Genomic DNA, 14,908 nt, shown 5'->3' with positions numbered 1-14,908 from the left:
AATTGTTACAGGGATTAAATGATATAATACTCACAAAGCATTTGTTTCACTGCCTAGCACATAGTGATCACTCAAGAAATGGTATCTATACCCACCATCTATACCTGGGTGAGTTAATAAATGAATACACTCCACCGAGAAGGAGATAAGACATTATCACTATAAACACAGCTCTCAGGTTTTAAAGTCAGGCCATGTTCTGTACTAGGTCAGGTCATAATGTTTTCCCAGGTTTGTTCACCTGAGGGATGATCTCCACACTAGACCTCGGAAGTGGTTAGACAACCTAAAGCAGGTTCCACTCAGATACCGGGAGGCCTGGGATGCCCCTGGAGATGGTGGAACCAATGCCAACTCAAGTCACTTAAACGGCTGTCTTTGGAACAGATCGCTCACAGAGGGTCCACTGCACAATAGGCCTGTCTATTCCATCAAAATGGGTAAGCTAGCGGCCCAGGTGGACCAAGTCAGACTCCAATAGCAGCCACGCTCACGGCAACCATTCCTTTCAAGCCTCACCAAGGAGCCCCCCAAAGGTAGAAATCTATGCACAGGGCCCATTTTGAGTGTGCATTACTCCTTTCTTTTTATTTTTCTTAAAAGACACTTAGTTTTACACAACATGTTTAGGGCCTATCGTTATGTATATTTTTAATTCTGTTGTACTTCTTCAGAGAAAATGCATGTTAAAAAAAGCCAGTTTCTGTCATTGAAAAAATTAAAGAGAAGTATTTAAGGTGAAACAGCACCCTGGCACACAGTGGCTGCTGGATCTTTTAATTTCAGCTGGGCGCTGCCTGACATCATAAAATCTGCCTTAAAGGGCAAGAAGGAGGATGCCAGCCACGCCCATGACTGGAGTCTCTCTTGCAGTTTGACAACCAGTTCCAACATCTCTGCTTCTTTCCCCCCGGACTATCTAGTATGTACAAAGCCACCTCCCACAGTGCCTCTTTCTGCCTTTCTTCCCCATTTCTCTGTTCTCTAACTTTGCTATTGCTGTTAGGTGCAGTCCAGTAGATTCTGACTCAGAATAACCTCATGTGACAGGGTAGAACTGCCCCATAGGGTTTTCTGGGCTGTAATCTTTCCAGGAACAAGATTGCCAGGTCTTTCTCCTACAGACTTTGAGATAGGTTCCAACCACCAACCTTTGAGTTAATGGCCAAGAGCTTAACCATTATACCACCAGGGTTCCCTTCTCTAGCTTTACCAAATAAGAAAGCATCCCGGCTAGCTGCAGAGGAGGAAAGGGTAATATTTGTGAATGCAAGAATCCATTTCAGCACCCCGTGGAGGGGAAAAAAAAAGAACGCAGAACGCCAGCGCAGTCCCCATCTGGTGTGCTGTCAGCATCCGGTGCAGCAAGGATGGAACAAAGGCAGGGAGAGCTGGTAGGAACAAAGGGCTATTTCAATCTACAATTGTGAAGGCCACCGTTATAGGAGAAGGCCTTGTTCTCCTGCTGTGTGGTGGGAGGGACACCACCTCCTGGGCTCCCCCCGCCCCCCGCCCCATCCCACCCCCCTCAGCTGCCCTGGGAGCAGCTGGTCTGTTATCTCCTGGTAAGACCATCGGCTGCCATTCAGGAGTCAAGGACGGGGTTACCCCTTACCCCTTGGCGGTGTTCAATGCTTCCATGTTGAGCTGCACTTTTGAATGTTTTTGGTTAAAAAACACAAAGACAATGAGCAAGTTAGAGACCTTCCACATGCATGTGTGGGCGCACACGCACGCGCGCGCTCACACACACACACCAATTGGCCATTGCAAAGTGATCTGATGTTTTCCATTCAGGGCGTGGTTCCTAAGCACAAATGGTACTCACTGGGTTGTGTTGGGGACTACGGTTGGCACGGTCCACAACTGCTTCAAGGCATGTGGGCATGAGTGTGTAGGCAGGTCAGAGTAGGGGGCAGCCAGGGAGAGCTTCTCGGAAGAGGTGAGCTTTAAAGGTGCCGAGGCTGGTTGTGGTCAAAACACCAGGGACAATTCCCTAGGTCATTTTCCCTTTCAGCATCTTGTCTGTACTGCCCGATTGACCCAGCCATAAGCAGTGAAAGGCCTCGGGTTTCCCTTGTCTATCTCCCAGGTTTCACCTTGAACCTCCCTGGGTGCAAGCCCTGAGCTGCAGCCACACCCAGGTAGCTCTGCCCAGGCTCTGAACTTACTGTTCATGTGGCAGGGACACCCTTCCCACCTCACTCATCCCCTGACCATTCAATTTCTAAGAGCCCAGCCAGAATCTCGCTGCTCCAGTAAAGCCCTCCTCAGGTACCCTCCCTACCCTGCTGCCTCTCATGAGCTAAGAGGCTGTCTTTCCTGGGGCCAGGTAACTCCTTCTTCTTAACTCTTGAATAGTACTTACCTCTCTGAACTTTCATGGTGTCTTTGCAGACCCACCTTCCCCACTACAGGGTACCCTGCTCGAGGGTGGAGGCCGGGACTTTTCTACTCTGTATCTTTAATGTTCAGCACAGAAGGTGGCCTGTAATATTTGAACAATAAGGGTCTTTCTCCTGGACTCTGAATAATGGTAAACAAGCGTTAGAACTGATAAGCTCACTTGTATATACAGGTTGAGCCCTCTGTCTGTAGTTGTGGTTGTGGTACTGTGGTCGTGTGTGCCCCAACTAGACATAGCAAACAGAAGATGACTTCTGATTCATCAGCAACTCCCCTTGTCTGGGCAACTAGTCTGTTGAAGGCTAGGATAAGCTTTGAAGGCAGGAAGGGGCCGCAAAACAAGTAGCTTAGAGACATACTTGTTCCCTAGTCTGCACAAGAGGAAGTATAGGGATGGTGATGATAATAAGGACTCTGATGACTAAAAGGCTTCTGCAGTGCTAAGCACTTTCCATTCTTTTTCTTGTTTAAACCTCAGAACAAACATAGATGGTAGATAGGGGGCTATTGTTCTCATTCATTGAAGTGAAACGACTTGCCCAAGGTCACAGGGTTTGGGGAAGTCAGCACTAGATCTCAAGCAGCCTCAATCCAGAGCCTGTGCTCCCCAGCACTGCTCACTGCAGCTACAAGTGTGAAAGCATCACAAACTTAGGTTTATGTACACATGTGTGTAAGGAGGTACACGTGGTTGGATGTGTTCCATGTCTCTGTGTAGCTGGTTTTGCATATTTGGATTAGAATGTTGTGTATGTGTTGACTATGTATATATATGCCTCTCTCAACCCAAAAAAACACCAGATAGAGTCAGTATAAATATGGTGAGGGGATGCCAGGGAACCCTGGTGGTGCAGTGGTTAAGAATCCAGCCGCTAACAAAAAGATTGGCAGTTCGAACGCACCAGTCACTCTGTGGGAGAAAGATGGCGGCAATCTGCTTCCATAAAGGTTTACAGCCTTAGAAACCCTACGTGGGCAGTTTTACCCTGTCCTAAGCTTGGTATGAATCGGAATCAACTGGACAGCAACAGGTTTGAGTTTTGGGGAGAGGGTCCCTCCAGTGAGGGGTGCCTCCACCCCTGGCTCCTTTGCCTCCTTGACCACTTTCCACTTTGAAGGAAGAATACATTCAAGAGTCTGTTTTTCCTTGGGTGGGGATCCTGGCCTTACCCCAAGCAGTACTGGAGAGAGAAGTCGCAGCTTATGGGGAGGCAAACTTCCACCAGTGAAGACTTGCTCTTCAGTGGTCAATTTGCATTTAAATACACCCTGTCATTTTTAATCTGGGCACTTGGCACAACCACCTCCCTTAGGAGCAGCCTCTGTTTGTAAGGTCTGCTTCGAGCCAGGTAACACCCAGCCTACAGAGAGCCCATTGCAGACTCAAGGGCCCAGAGGCCCAGAGGCATCTATGGGTGTGGATGGAGCAACCAGAATGATGTATGCTGATTTGTCTGTCAGGGGTTACTCAAATGGGGGTCCAAGGATAGTGCCAAGGGGCATTTCATGTTACCAGGCCATGGGCAGCGTCCCCTGAGACAGGAATCCTCCAGGATGGAGGTGGGACTGCAGAGTTGCTTGTTCAAGCCTATTAAATGTGAGAGTGCACTGAAGGCAGCTGACAAGGTGGAGAAGCTGCTGTTTGTCTTACGAAGACAAACAGTTGACAGTTCAAAGAGAAAAGCAGGCGTCCCCTCCATCTCTGTCACCTGAGTCCCTGGTTCAGGGCACAGAAACCTAGTGGAGTTTCTTTTATTTTTATTGTCAGAAAGTAAAGGACCGCTCCTAGGGCTTCTTTTCTTTTCTTTCATTTCATATTATTCTAACATATTTAGATTTTCAGGTTAAAGATTACTGGCAGTGCCTTCAGTAATACTAGTGAACAGATGTGTGCTTTACCTTCATCTTACTCGTCGTAACTATCCCAGACACCTTGCTTGAGTTTGTGTGGAGGTTCATTTTTTCCAGAAGTCTCTATCTGAATTAAAAATGTACAACTCTTGTAGCATCCAGCACCCAAAAGTGGTTTCTAAATGTTTGCTATGGGTCTTGAACCATGAAAAACCGTATTGTTTCGCCCAGGAAGACACTGAGACCTCTGGGTTCAGGGACGTGCCTGAGGCTACTCAGTAAGTGACGTCAGTGGGGCTGAAACCCTAAATGTGACCAGGAAAAACATCCAATGAAAGCTGCAACTTGGGAACTTTGGCAGACCCCAGAATGACGTGAACTGAAAGCTCACAATGAAGGATAAATTAAGGGAGTAGGAGGCCAGAAACAAGATTTCAGTCTTTATAAATCTACTGACCACATATCAGGTATGGGAAATAGTGTGGTAAAGAGATATAAGACTTATTGATTTTTGAAATCCTGAAACAATGTGTTTTCATTATAGAACATTTGGCAGTAAAACACCCAGAATGTATAAACAATAGATTAAAAAGAAAATTTTGTATATATAATAATTAAAACTATATATAGATAGATGTATAGTTATATCAAACAGATACCACCCAGATTTCCTTCCAGCCTTTTTCCTAAAAAAAAAAACCAAACCCATTGCCGTCGAGTCGATTCCAACGCATAGAGACCCTATAGGACAGGGTAGAACTGCCCAATAGAGTTTTCGAGGAGCGCCTGGCGGATTCGAACTGCCAACCTCTTAGTTAGCAGCCATAGCACTTAACCACTGCGCCACCAGGGTTTCTACCTTTTTCCTACTCATCTAAAAATGCTGATAATAGAGTTGGACCGGAGCTGTGGTCCTCAGCTGGCTGTGTGCTTAGCAGCAGTGGGGGACTGAATATTGATAATAATTACTAAGAATTCACACAAATCAAACGCCCTTCCCCAACACCACCATGACTTTCGTGTTGTTAAACTCATAATCGATAATAACTAAGATGCCTTAAAACCACTGGTTGCCAATGTTAAGAAAAGTGGGATTCTTGCTTCTGTCCATATGTGAGCACTAGGCATTGTTTTCGCTGATTTGGTTTGGTTTTTGATGGAGAGACCAGAGGGCCTAAGGCATAAAAGTTTGTGATTCGCAGGCTAAGAGGGCACCTAGGGCTCAACAATCAAAGTGGTTAAGTATCGCTCCTTGTAACAGAGACAAAATGCTGTGCGTTTTCTATTTCCTGTCCTCTGTTTAGAGTTAAGTTAGTGACAACAGCCTGCTGCCAGGGCTGGCCCTTCAAAAGCTCTGTCAAAATTTTTCTTCCTCTGCTACCGGAAGCTGAGGCCATGTGTCCTATGTGGCATGGCTCCTAGGTGGAGGCAGGCTGCCTAGGCCCTATCAAACATGGTGTGTGTGATAAATCAACTTTATTTGCCCTATCCATTGAAATATTGGGATTACTTTGTGACTTCAGGGAATTCTGATTGACCCTATTACTGAACCCTGGTGGCGCAGTGGTTAAGTGCTTGCCTGCTAATCAAAAGGTCAGCAGTTTGAACCCACCAGCCACTCCGAGGTGGGAAGATATGGCAGTCTGCTTTCATAAAGATTTACAGCCTTAGAAGCCCTGTGGAGCAGTTCTACTCTGTCCTGCAGGGTTGCTACGAATCGGAATCTACTTGACAGCAGTAGGTTTGGTTTGCGTTTTTTATTACTGAAGCAATGGATCTGAGAGTAAAGTACCACTGACTCTGGCCAGCAGATCTTTTTAAAAAGTCCCTTGTCTTTTCTTAAATACTCTGAAACCCATGTCCTCCTCCCCACCACATCCTTGCAGCTTGGAGAAAATGTAATCAAATGCAGTATAGTGATTATGAGCTTGGGCTCAGGATTAAGACTTGGATTTAAATGCATGCTGTCTAACTAATGGTCTAACTAATGGCCCTAGGTGAGTTCCCTAATCACTCAGAACCTCAGTTTCCTCATGTGTAAAATGGGGTAATAATGACTATCTGATAGAACTGTTGAGAGGGTTAAACAGAATGAGATATGTAATATATACCAGTGATAGCATCCATCCATTTATAACATATTTAAAACTGTGCTTGGCATGAATCACTATTATTGCATTCTTACTGTACCAGGAAAGTTGACATCTTTGTTGACCCTCTCTTCCTGGTTATCCAGAATCTTACTGAACACCAATGTATATATACTGAGAACTGAGTTTTTAATTCTGGTATTCATGGAGTTGGGGTGACCTACCCAGGCCATTGTCCTGAGATCTTCTTTTGAACCTCGGGCATTGAGCAGAGTAGTCACCTATATGTCAAACAATAGTCTTGCTGATTAGAAAAGACCATTTTGTCTTTTGAAGAATTATCTACATACAGTCAATTTCGAGAAACAGAAGCTCCAGGGTCAAACTGGAGGCAGTGTTTTAGGATAAATTGTTATTATGCAAACACCGTTCTGGCCCAGTTTCCATGGCAGTGTTGATAAGATGGGGTATAAGAATCTTTGGAAGTTCTCTCATCTTCGGACCACTCTGGTCAGAGTGTTGCCCGATTGGCAAATTGTGTATTATGTAAGCTTCCAGTCAATTTATATTATTGGCTTAATGTAATTTTTGTTTTAGCAGCGTATACCTGTGATCTCCCTTTGTAGTTAGGTATCTCATGTTGTTTAGAAAGAGGACAGTTAAGCTCCTGCGCATAGAACTGTTCTGGGAATTCCAGCATAGACTTTTTGTTGTTGTTGTTAATGTTAGGTGCCATTGAGTAGACTCTGACTCATAGAGACCCTATGTACAATAGAATGTAATGCTGCCTGGTCTTGCAGCATCCTCACAATCGTTGTGATGTTTGAGCCAATTGTTACAGCCACTGTGTCAGTCCATCTCATTGAGGGCCTTCCTCTTTTTTGCTGACCCTCTACTTGACCAAGCATAATGTCCTTCTCCAGGGACTGGTCCCTCCTGATAACATGCCCAAATTACGTAAGATGAAGTCTTCCCATTCTCGCTTCTGAGGAGGATTCTGTTTGTACTTCTTCCAAGACAGATTTGTTCCTTCTTCTGGCAGTCCATGGTGTATTCAATATTCTTTACCAACACCATAATTCAAAGGCATCAATTCTTTTTCAGTCTTCCTTATTCATTGTCCAGCTTTCACATGTATATGAGGTGATTGAAAATACCATGGCTTGGGTCAGGCGCACCTTAGTCTTCAAAGTGACATCTTTGCTTTTGAACACCTTAAAGAGATCTTTTGCAGCAGATTTGCCCAATGCAATACATCATTTGATTTCTCGACTCCTGATTCCATGGCATTGATTGTGGATCCAAGTAAAATAAAATCATTGACATAGATGCCAGCCAGTTAATTGCAAGGGAGTACAGAAAAGAGGCTCTCATCATCATCACTAAGAGTGAGAATGAAGATAACTCATCCTGATTAGGAATTTGTTAAAGGACCAACCTACCTAGCCGTGCTTTCAGCACACAAGCTAGCCTCCACCACCCACCCCAGTGCACTCTCTGACAATTCTGAATGTGCTTTGCTATCCTGGCCTCCTTGTAAAAATGCCACTTCCTCAGCCTGGATTCTTGTTATCCATACTTTTCCATGAACAACTCCCACTTTCCTTGTACCCAGCCAGTGCCGTCGAGTAGATTCCTACTCATAGTGACCCTATAGGACAGTTAGGAGTTTAAATTTTAACTTCTTCCAGCAGAGGGCAGTTCCTCTTTCTTCTTGCTTCCATGGGTGTCAGTCTTTCTCTTCTCTGGAATGACTCCTTTCACCCTATAATCCAAAGGTCAGTTGACTGCATTGCCCCAGCCAGAACAGGACTATGTCACATTCATCTTGGTACCCAAGAGTCTAGGTTTGAGAACAATGTCTGTCTTCTAGCAGGCACTTTTTTTGGAGTCCCTGGGTGATGCATACAGTTAGCATGCTTGGCTACTAACCAAAAGGTTGGAGGTTTGAGTTCACTCAGAGGTGCCTCAGAAGAAAGGCCTGGTGATCTGCTTCTGAAAATCAGCCATTGAAAACCCTACGAGGCACAGTTTTACTCTGACACACATGGGGTCGCCATGAATCAAAACTGACTCAAAGGCAGCTGGTTTTGATATTTTTTTTCCCCAATGAGTAAATGATGAACCAATGGGAAGTTTGGTTCTTCCAAGCTAGGCCCAGGGATTTCATGAACCAAGGCATCACCACTAGTCCTCCGACTGGATCAGAAATAAAAACTCCAGTGTGGTGTGTCAGGTCACTGCTGTTGGCCTGTGGTTCATTTTATCACAGGAAAGTCACTGCAGCTCGGAGACTGAGCCCCCGCTGACGGGAGCATGTCAGCCTCTGCCCCATTAAGAGGACTCCCCCCCAGTAATTACAGGGTAAATGACTTGTTAAATCCAGAGCCCTCACAATACATTTCTTGACATGTAGTTCATATTCCTCGGACGGTTTATCGCACTTTGGAGTAGTACATATTTTATAGGAAGGGAGAGCTCTCCAATTAATAGTAATTGTGATCGAAGCGGTAATGCTCGTCTCCAGCCTCATTCCGCAAGAGGAGACTGGAAGGCCCATCTTAATTGCCACAAAGAGCTATGTCTATCCGAGGCAGTATATAAATAATAAATTAGAGGCAGGGAGAGCAGTGCCACTGTTATGGTCTTCGAGGATGGAGGGATATTTATGTAGTGCTGATTGCCTAAAAATCTTCTCCAAGTAATTATTAGTAAAAGTGGAATGTCTACATTTGTAAGGGAATTTTAATTAAAGGGAAGGTGACTCTCATTATGAGGAAGTAGTAGCTAGGGATTAACATATAGGCCCAGTACCAGCGTCAGGGATTGGATTGGTTCTCCCTGCTGCCGCCTGGACAGAGGCATGAAGATCAATTCCTCTGGGTTCAATTCCCCCTGGTTTAAAAACCAGGGAAAATAAAGCAGATGTAAGTGCTTGGAGTTCCACTGGAGAAAGGAGCCCTATGGTTGGATGCTATTTAGCTGGTTCCACCCAGGATTGTCTGGCAGGTCTGAGTTACGCATTTACTTTTTTGAGCCTCCGTTTCTTCATCTATAAAACGTGAATACCACCATTTTCACAGTAGCTTTATGTGTAGTCCTTGCGTGGTACAAACCGTTAATGTGCTCAGCTGCTAACTGGAAGGTTTGAGGTTTGAGTCCACCTAGATGTACCCCAGAAGAAGGGCTTGGCAGTAGACTTCCAAAAAATTAGTTATTGAAAACTTTATGGAGCACACTTCCACTCTGACACACACACAGCCGTCATGAGTCAGAATTGACTCCATGGCAATTGTCTCATATATGGAGTAAATGAAGCAAAGTATGCACAAGAAGCCCTGGTGGTGTGATGGTTAAGCTCTTGACTGCTAACCAAAAGGTCAATGGTTTGAATCCACCACCCACTCTCTGTGAGAAAGATTTAGCAGTCTGCTTCCATAAAAATTACAGTTCTACTCTGTCTTTTTTATAGGGTTACTATGACTCAGAATCAACTCAAGAGCAGTGGGTTTTGGTTTATGCGGAAGGACATTGGACAGCTTCTGCTATAATATTGCTGACTTTCAGTAACCTGAGCACAACTTCTGTTCACTTTCATTTGGTACAACACATTTATAATGAGCACCTGCTATATGCTAGGCTCTGATGAGTTAGAAATAAGCAGGGCGTTGTACTCTACCCTAAGCCACTCATCATCTACAACCAAATGAGGTATTCTCAATTCATGATCACTTTTAATTTCCATAGTGAACGTAGTAATTAACATTTTTGGAGGGTGATCATAGGTCCCTTTAAGGAGCTAATGTATGCCATGCTACCTCTTCCAGAGGAGCCCTGGTGGTGCAGCAGTTAAGAGCCTGGCTGCTAACTAAAGGTCAGCAGTTCAAATCCACCAGCCACTCCTTGGAAACCCTATGGAGCAGTTCTACTCTGTCCTATAGGGTAGCTATAAGTCAGAACTGACTCAATGGCACCTAACAACAACAAGCTCTTCCAGAAAATTGTACAGATAGTGTGTCCACTGGTTTTCTGTGGAATTTCAGATATTTCATGGAGACCCATGTTGACCATGAATGTACTTTCAGTTAAAGCCCCATGGTCCAGAGGACTGGGCTGAGGAGATCCTCGGAATTCGGTGTAAAACATGAAAAGTAAGAAGGTCTCAGGTGACTTGTGATCCTAAGACCAAGCCCCCTCTTCTTCCAATGGAAGACAAGTTCATTTCATACCCAGACCAGCCCTTTTACTACACACAAAGAGGAAGCTCTGATATTCTGGATACACACCCATCAACAGATGCCAGGAGTTCTCGTTTGGCCTGTGGAAAACACCATCCAGTCTTACCTTCCAACTATCTCAACTACCCATGGACATACGCAATCAAGAAATAGCATTTAAGGGGAACTGGCCCTAGGAAAAGAGGTGCAGAATTCATACAGAAGGGGTAATGTCCAACGAAACAGACTCAAGAGAGGAAACAGGTAACTTTAAATTTATCTAATATTTCTTGAGTGATTCAGTGGGATATCATAACACTAATACAAGGACAAGCTCCTTTGTGAATAATCTGAGTTCTTGGAAATACAAATTTTGGTTAGTTAAGGGGATGATTAGCACAAATAACACAATTAAGGATTACATTAGTGAACTAGACCAGGATCAGCAACCTTTTTCATAAAGAGCTGGAAAGTAAATATTTTAGGCTTTGAGAACCACATAGTCTCTGTTGCAACAACTCAGCTCTGCCCTCGGAGGGTGAAAGCAGCCACGTTGCTATTGTTGTTAGGTGCCCTCGAGTCAGTTCCAACTCACAGCAACCCTATGTGCAACAGAAAGAAACACTGCCCGGTCCTGTACCATCCTCATAATCATTGTTATACTTGAGCCCATTGTTGCAGCCACTGTGTCAGTCTATCTTGTTGAGGGTCTTTCTCTTTTTCCCTGACCTTCTACTTTACCAAGCATGATGTCCTCCAGAGACTGGTCCCTTCTGGTACCGTGTCTAATGTACACAAGACGAAGTCTCACCATCCTTGCTTCTAAAAAATATTCTGGCTGTACTTCTTCCAAGACAGATTTGTTCCATCTTCTGGCAGTCCATGGTATATTCAATATTCTTCGCCAACAATGTAATTCGCAGGCATCAATTCTTTTTTTGGTGTTCCTTATTCATTGTCCAACTTTTGCATACGTATGAGGCAATTGAAAATACCACAGCTTGAGTGAGGGCACCTTAGTCTTTAAAGTGACATCTTTGCTTTTGAACTTTAAAGAAGTTTTTTGCAGCAGATCTGCCAATGCAAGGCATTGTTTGATTTCTTGACTGCTGTTTCCATGGGTGTTGATTGTGGATCCAAGTAAAATGAAACCCTTGACAACTTCAATGTTTTCTGCATTTATCATGGCATTGCTTATTGGTCCAGCTGTGAGGATTTTTGTTTTCTGTATGTTGAGGTGTGATCCATACTGCAGGCTGTAGTCTTTGATCTTCATCAGTAAGTACTTCAAGTCCTCTTCACTTTCAGCAAGTAAGGTTATTTTATCTGCATAATGCAGGTTGTTAATGAGTCTTCCTCCAATGCTGATGCTGTGTTCTTTTTCATATAGCCCAGCTTCTCAGATTATTTGCTCAGCATACAGATTGAATAAGTACGGTGAAAGGATACAACCCTGACACACACCTTTCCTGACTTCAAACCATGCAGTATCCCCTTGTCCTGTTAGAACAACTGTCTCTTCATCTATGTACAGGTTCGTCATGAGCACAATTAAGTGTTCTGGAATTCCCATTCTTCATAATGTTATCCATAATTTGTTATGAAACAGCCACAGATGATGCGTAAACTTTATTGATGACACTGAAATTTGAATTTTATGTAATTTTCATGTGTCATAAAGTATATTCTGCTTTTGATTTTTTTCCAAACATTTAAAAATGTAAAAACCATTCTTGCCTCATGAGCTTTACAAAAAAAATAGATAGCAGACTGGTCTGGACCTTCAGGCCATAGTTTGCTGACCCCTGATCTTGAAGATGGGGCTGAGTGATCATTTCACAATCCATCTAAAGTAGGCAAAGATATGGAAATTAAGAGGGAAAAGGGAAAAGAAAGGTAAGGTAGATTTAGATGATTTTTTTTTTTTTTAATCACTGGAAGTAAAAATGTATACTGATTTTATTTTTGGTCAGTTGATTGGTTGGTTGACTTAACTTATTTGTTTATTTACTTACACTAACCTGATTAACTGGCAAGTGAGAGAGAATTAACATGTGACTGCCCACCGTATGCTAACAGATGTGTTAGTTTTTATGTTGCACCTTCCAAAGGGTAAGCATTATTTCAGTTTTAAAAATAAGGACCCCAAGCTTATAGCTTGGGTAATTTATGGAGACCCTCAAGCATTAGAAGAAGACTAGGAGTTGAACATAGGTTTGAGGTTTCCGAAGTCCATTTTTATTCTATTTCATCATGGGAGGGTTTTAATGATCCTTGACCAGGTCCTAGTCTTAGTACTTTATATACTGTCTCTCATTTATTATCCCAATGTAATTGAGAAAATTGGAAATTAAAAGGAAAGTTCAATCCAATACAGTTGGTAAATGGCAGAGCCAGAATCAGCTTTAAAAATCTAAACTTACAAATGTAGAAACCAACTCACTAACGTTAGAAAGGTAGTAATTTAATTTCCCTGATGATCTTTCATTCTACAGAAATTCAGCTTGTGAGGCCATATAAATGGGAGAAATGGCACTATATAAAGATAGCAGTAGCCGGTATGCTATTTGCCAGGCACTGTGCTCAGGGTGTCCCATGTATCATTTTCAAAATGGCCCACTGAGTGATCTACCATAATCTTAGGTTTGTAGATAGGAAACCAAGGCACAAAAAGGTTAAGTAATTTAGCACTCTGGAATTGGTTTGTTGTATTTATTTGTTTACCATCTGTCTCTCTCTTTTAGAATGTATGCTTTATAGGGAAAAGACTTTTGCCTGTTCGAGTAGGCACTGTATCCCGAAAATTCATAACAGTGCCTGGTGCATATACCTAGATAATGCTTTTCTCAAATAACTGAATGAACAAAGGGGTGAATGGATAGCATGTAAGTATCAGAGAGGGATGGCTAAGTGTGTGCCCACACCTCACTGACAACCAACAATGCCTGCTAAAAAACTTAAAGGAAACTGTGAAGAGTCACAGACAGTCAGAAACAAATGAGAAATGAAGAGAAAAATGAGGCATCTCTGGAATGATAGAAGGCTCATTTTATGAAAACCCAATTCGTGCTTCCATGGACATGTCTGATACAAAGCTGAGAACTTATGATCAAGACATGCCAATGGTATTTTCTAAACCACATCGTGTTTTCTTAATGTATTTTAAACAAAGCAACTCATCTAAGAAGAGCTTCATAAATACTAGCTACTCTTAGGATTATTTCAAGGGAACAAAAGAATGGTTTATAGGGAAAACCCAGCAAGGGTGTCTGCAGAATGCTGTATCTGAGTTGAGCATTCACAGAGAAAGGAAGGAAGGGAGAGAGGGAGGGAGAGTTGGGGAGAGAGAGACAGAGCCAGAGAGAGGGGAAGGGTAGAAGGTATGGAGGGAGAGGGGAAGAATTGTTGATTTGGGTCTGTGGATAGCTATATCAATAAAAATATGAAAGTAGCCAGAGAAATTTCTAGTCTCTGAGGCTTTCCATCATTCTCCTTTTGCCAAGAAGGGGTATGCTTATAAGATTTGTATAAAACTTAGAGCAAAGCTGAAAAAAAAAAGCCTGGAAAACCTGTGGAGAAAGTTGGTGAAATGCTCTGGGGAGATGAAATGGCAGTTGCATGTGAAAGGGGATTTTTTTTTTTTTTTTTTTTTTAATCAGAGACTAGAGTTCTTTGCAGTCTCCCAAGCTACTGTTGTTTAGTGGACCCTTTCTGTGATCTCTCTGGGAGGATTTGTATAGTTCGTCAGGGTGGCACAGCCAACAGCCAGACTGTCATGGTAGGGATGCCTCATTGGGCTGGTGTCTCCTTCAGAAGGATTTAACCAACTGTGACAGAGCTGATGCTCATGTCTAGGCAATGTGTGTGCACACACATTCACATGCTCTCACAGACTCATTCACACATACACATACACACTCACATGTACAGACTCATACATACAGATACTGATACACTCTCACATGAGCACTCTCACACACATAAAAATTCAAGTATACATACTCTTACTATCCCATACAGAATTTATAGGACAGGTTCCATAAACATACACCACACATCTCTCACAGATAAATTTGTCTCACCTGAAGTGAGTAATCCTGGCTATGTCTGGCTACCTGTCTAGTTCAGGTTATCTCCTTCCTGCCAGAACAATCTTGAAGAACCAGGTCAGATAAATTCATCAAAAAGTTGGAAAGAGTTGGAGGAAGGGCCCCCTATCTGGTCAATAATGTAGCCATTTGTGTAGTGGCTATTATTCCCCCGCCTTTGTATTATTCAGAAATCCATACATTGTGTTTGCCTTTTGTATCTGGCTTCCAACAAGGGTCTCTTTGTCCCCCTCAC

This window comes from Elephas maximus, chromosome 21, assembly GCF_024166365.1.
Source record: "Elephas maximus indicus isolate mEleMax1 chromosome 21, mEleMax1 primary haplotype, whole genome shotgun sequence".
NCBI lineage: Eukaryota > Metazoa > Chordata > Mammalia > Proboscidea > Elephantidae > Elephas > Elephas maximus.
The sequence above is the reverse complement of the archived record's forward strand: the minus strand, read 5'-3'. Positions refer to the sequence as shown.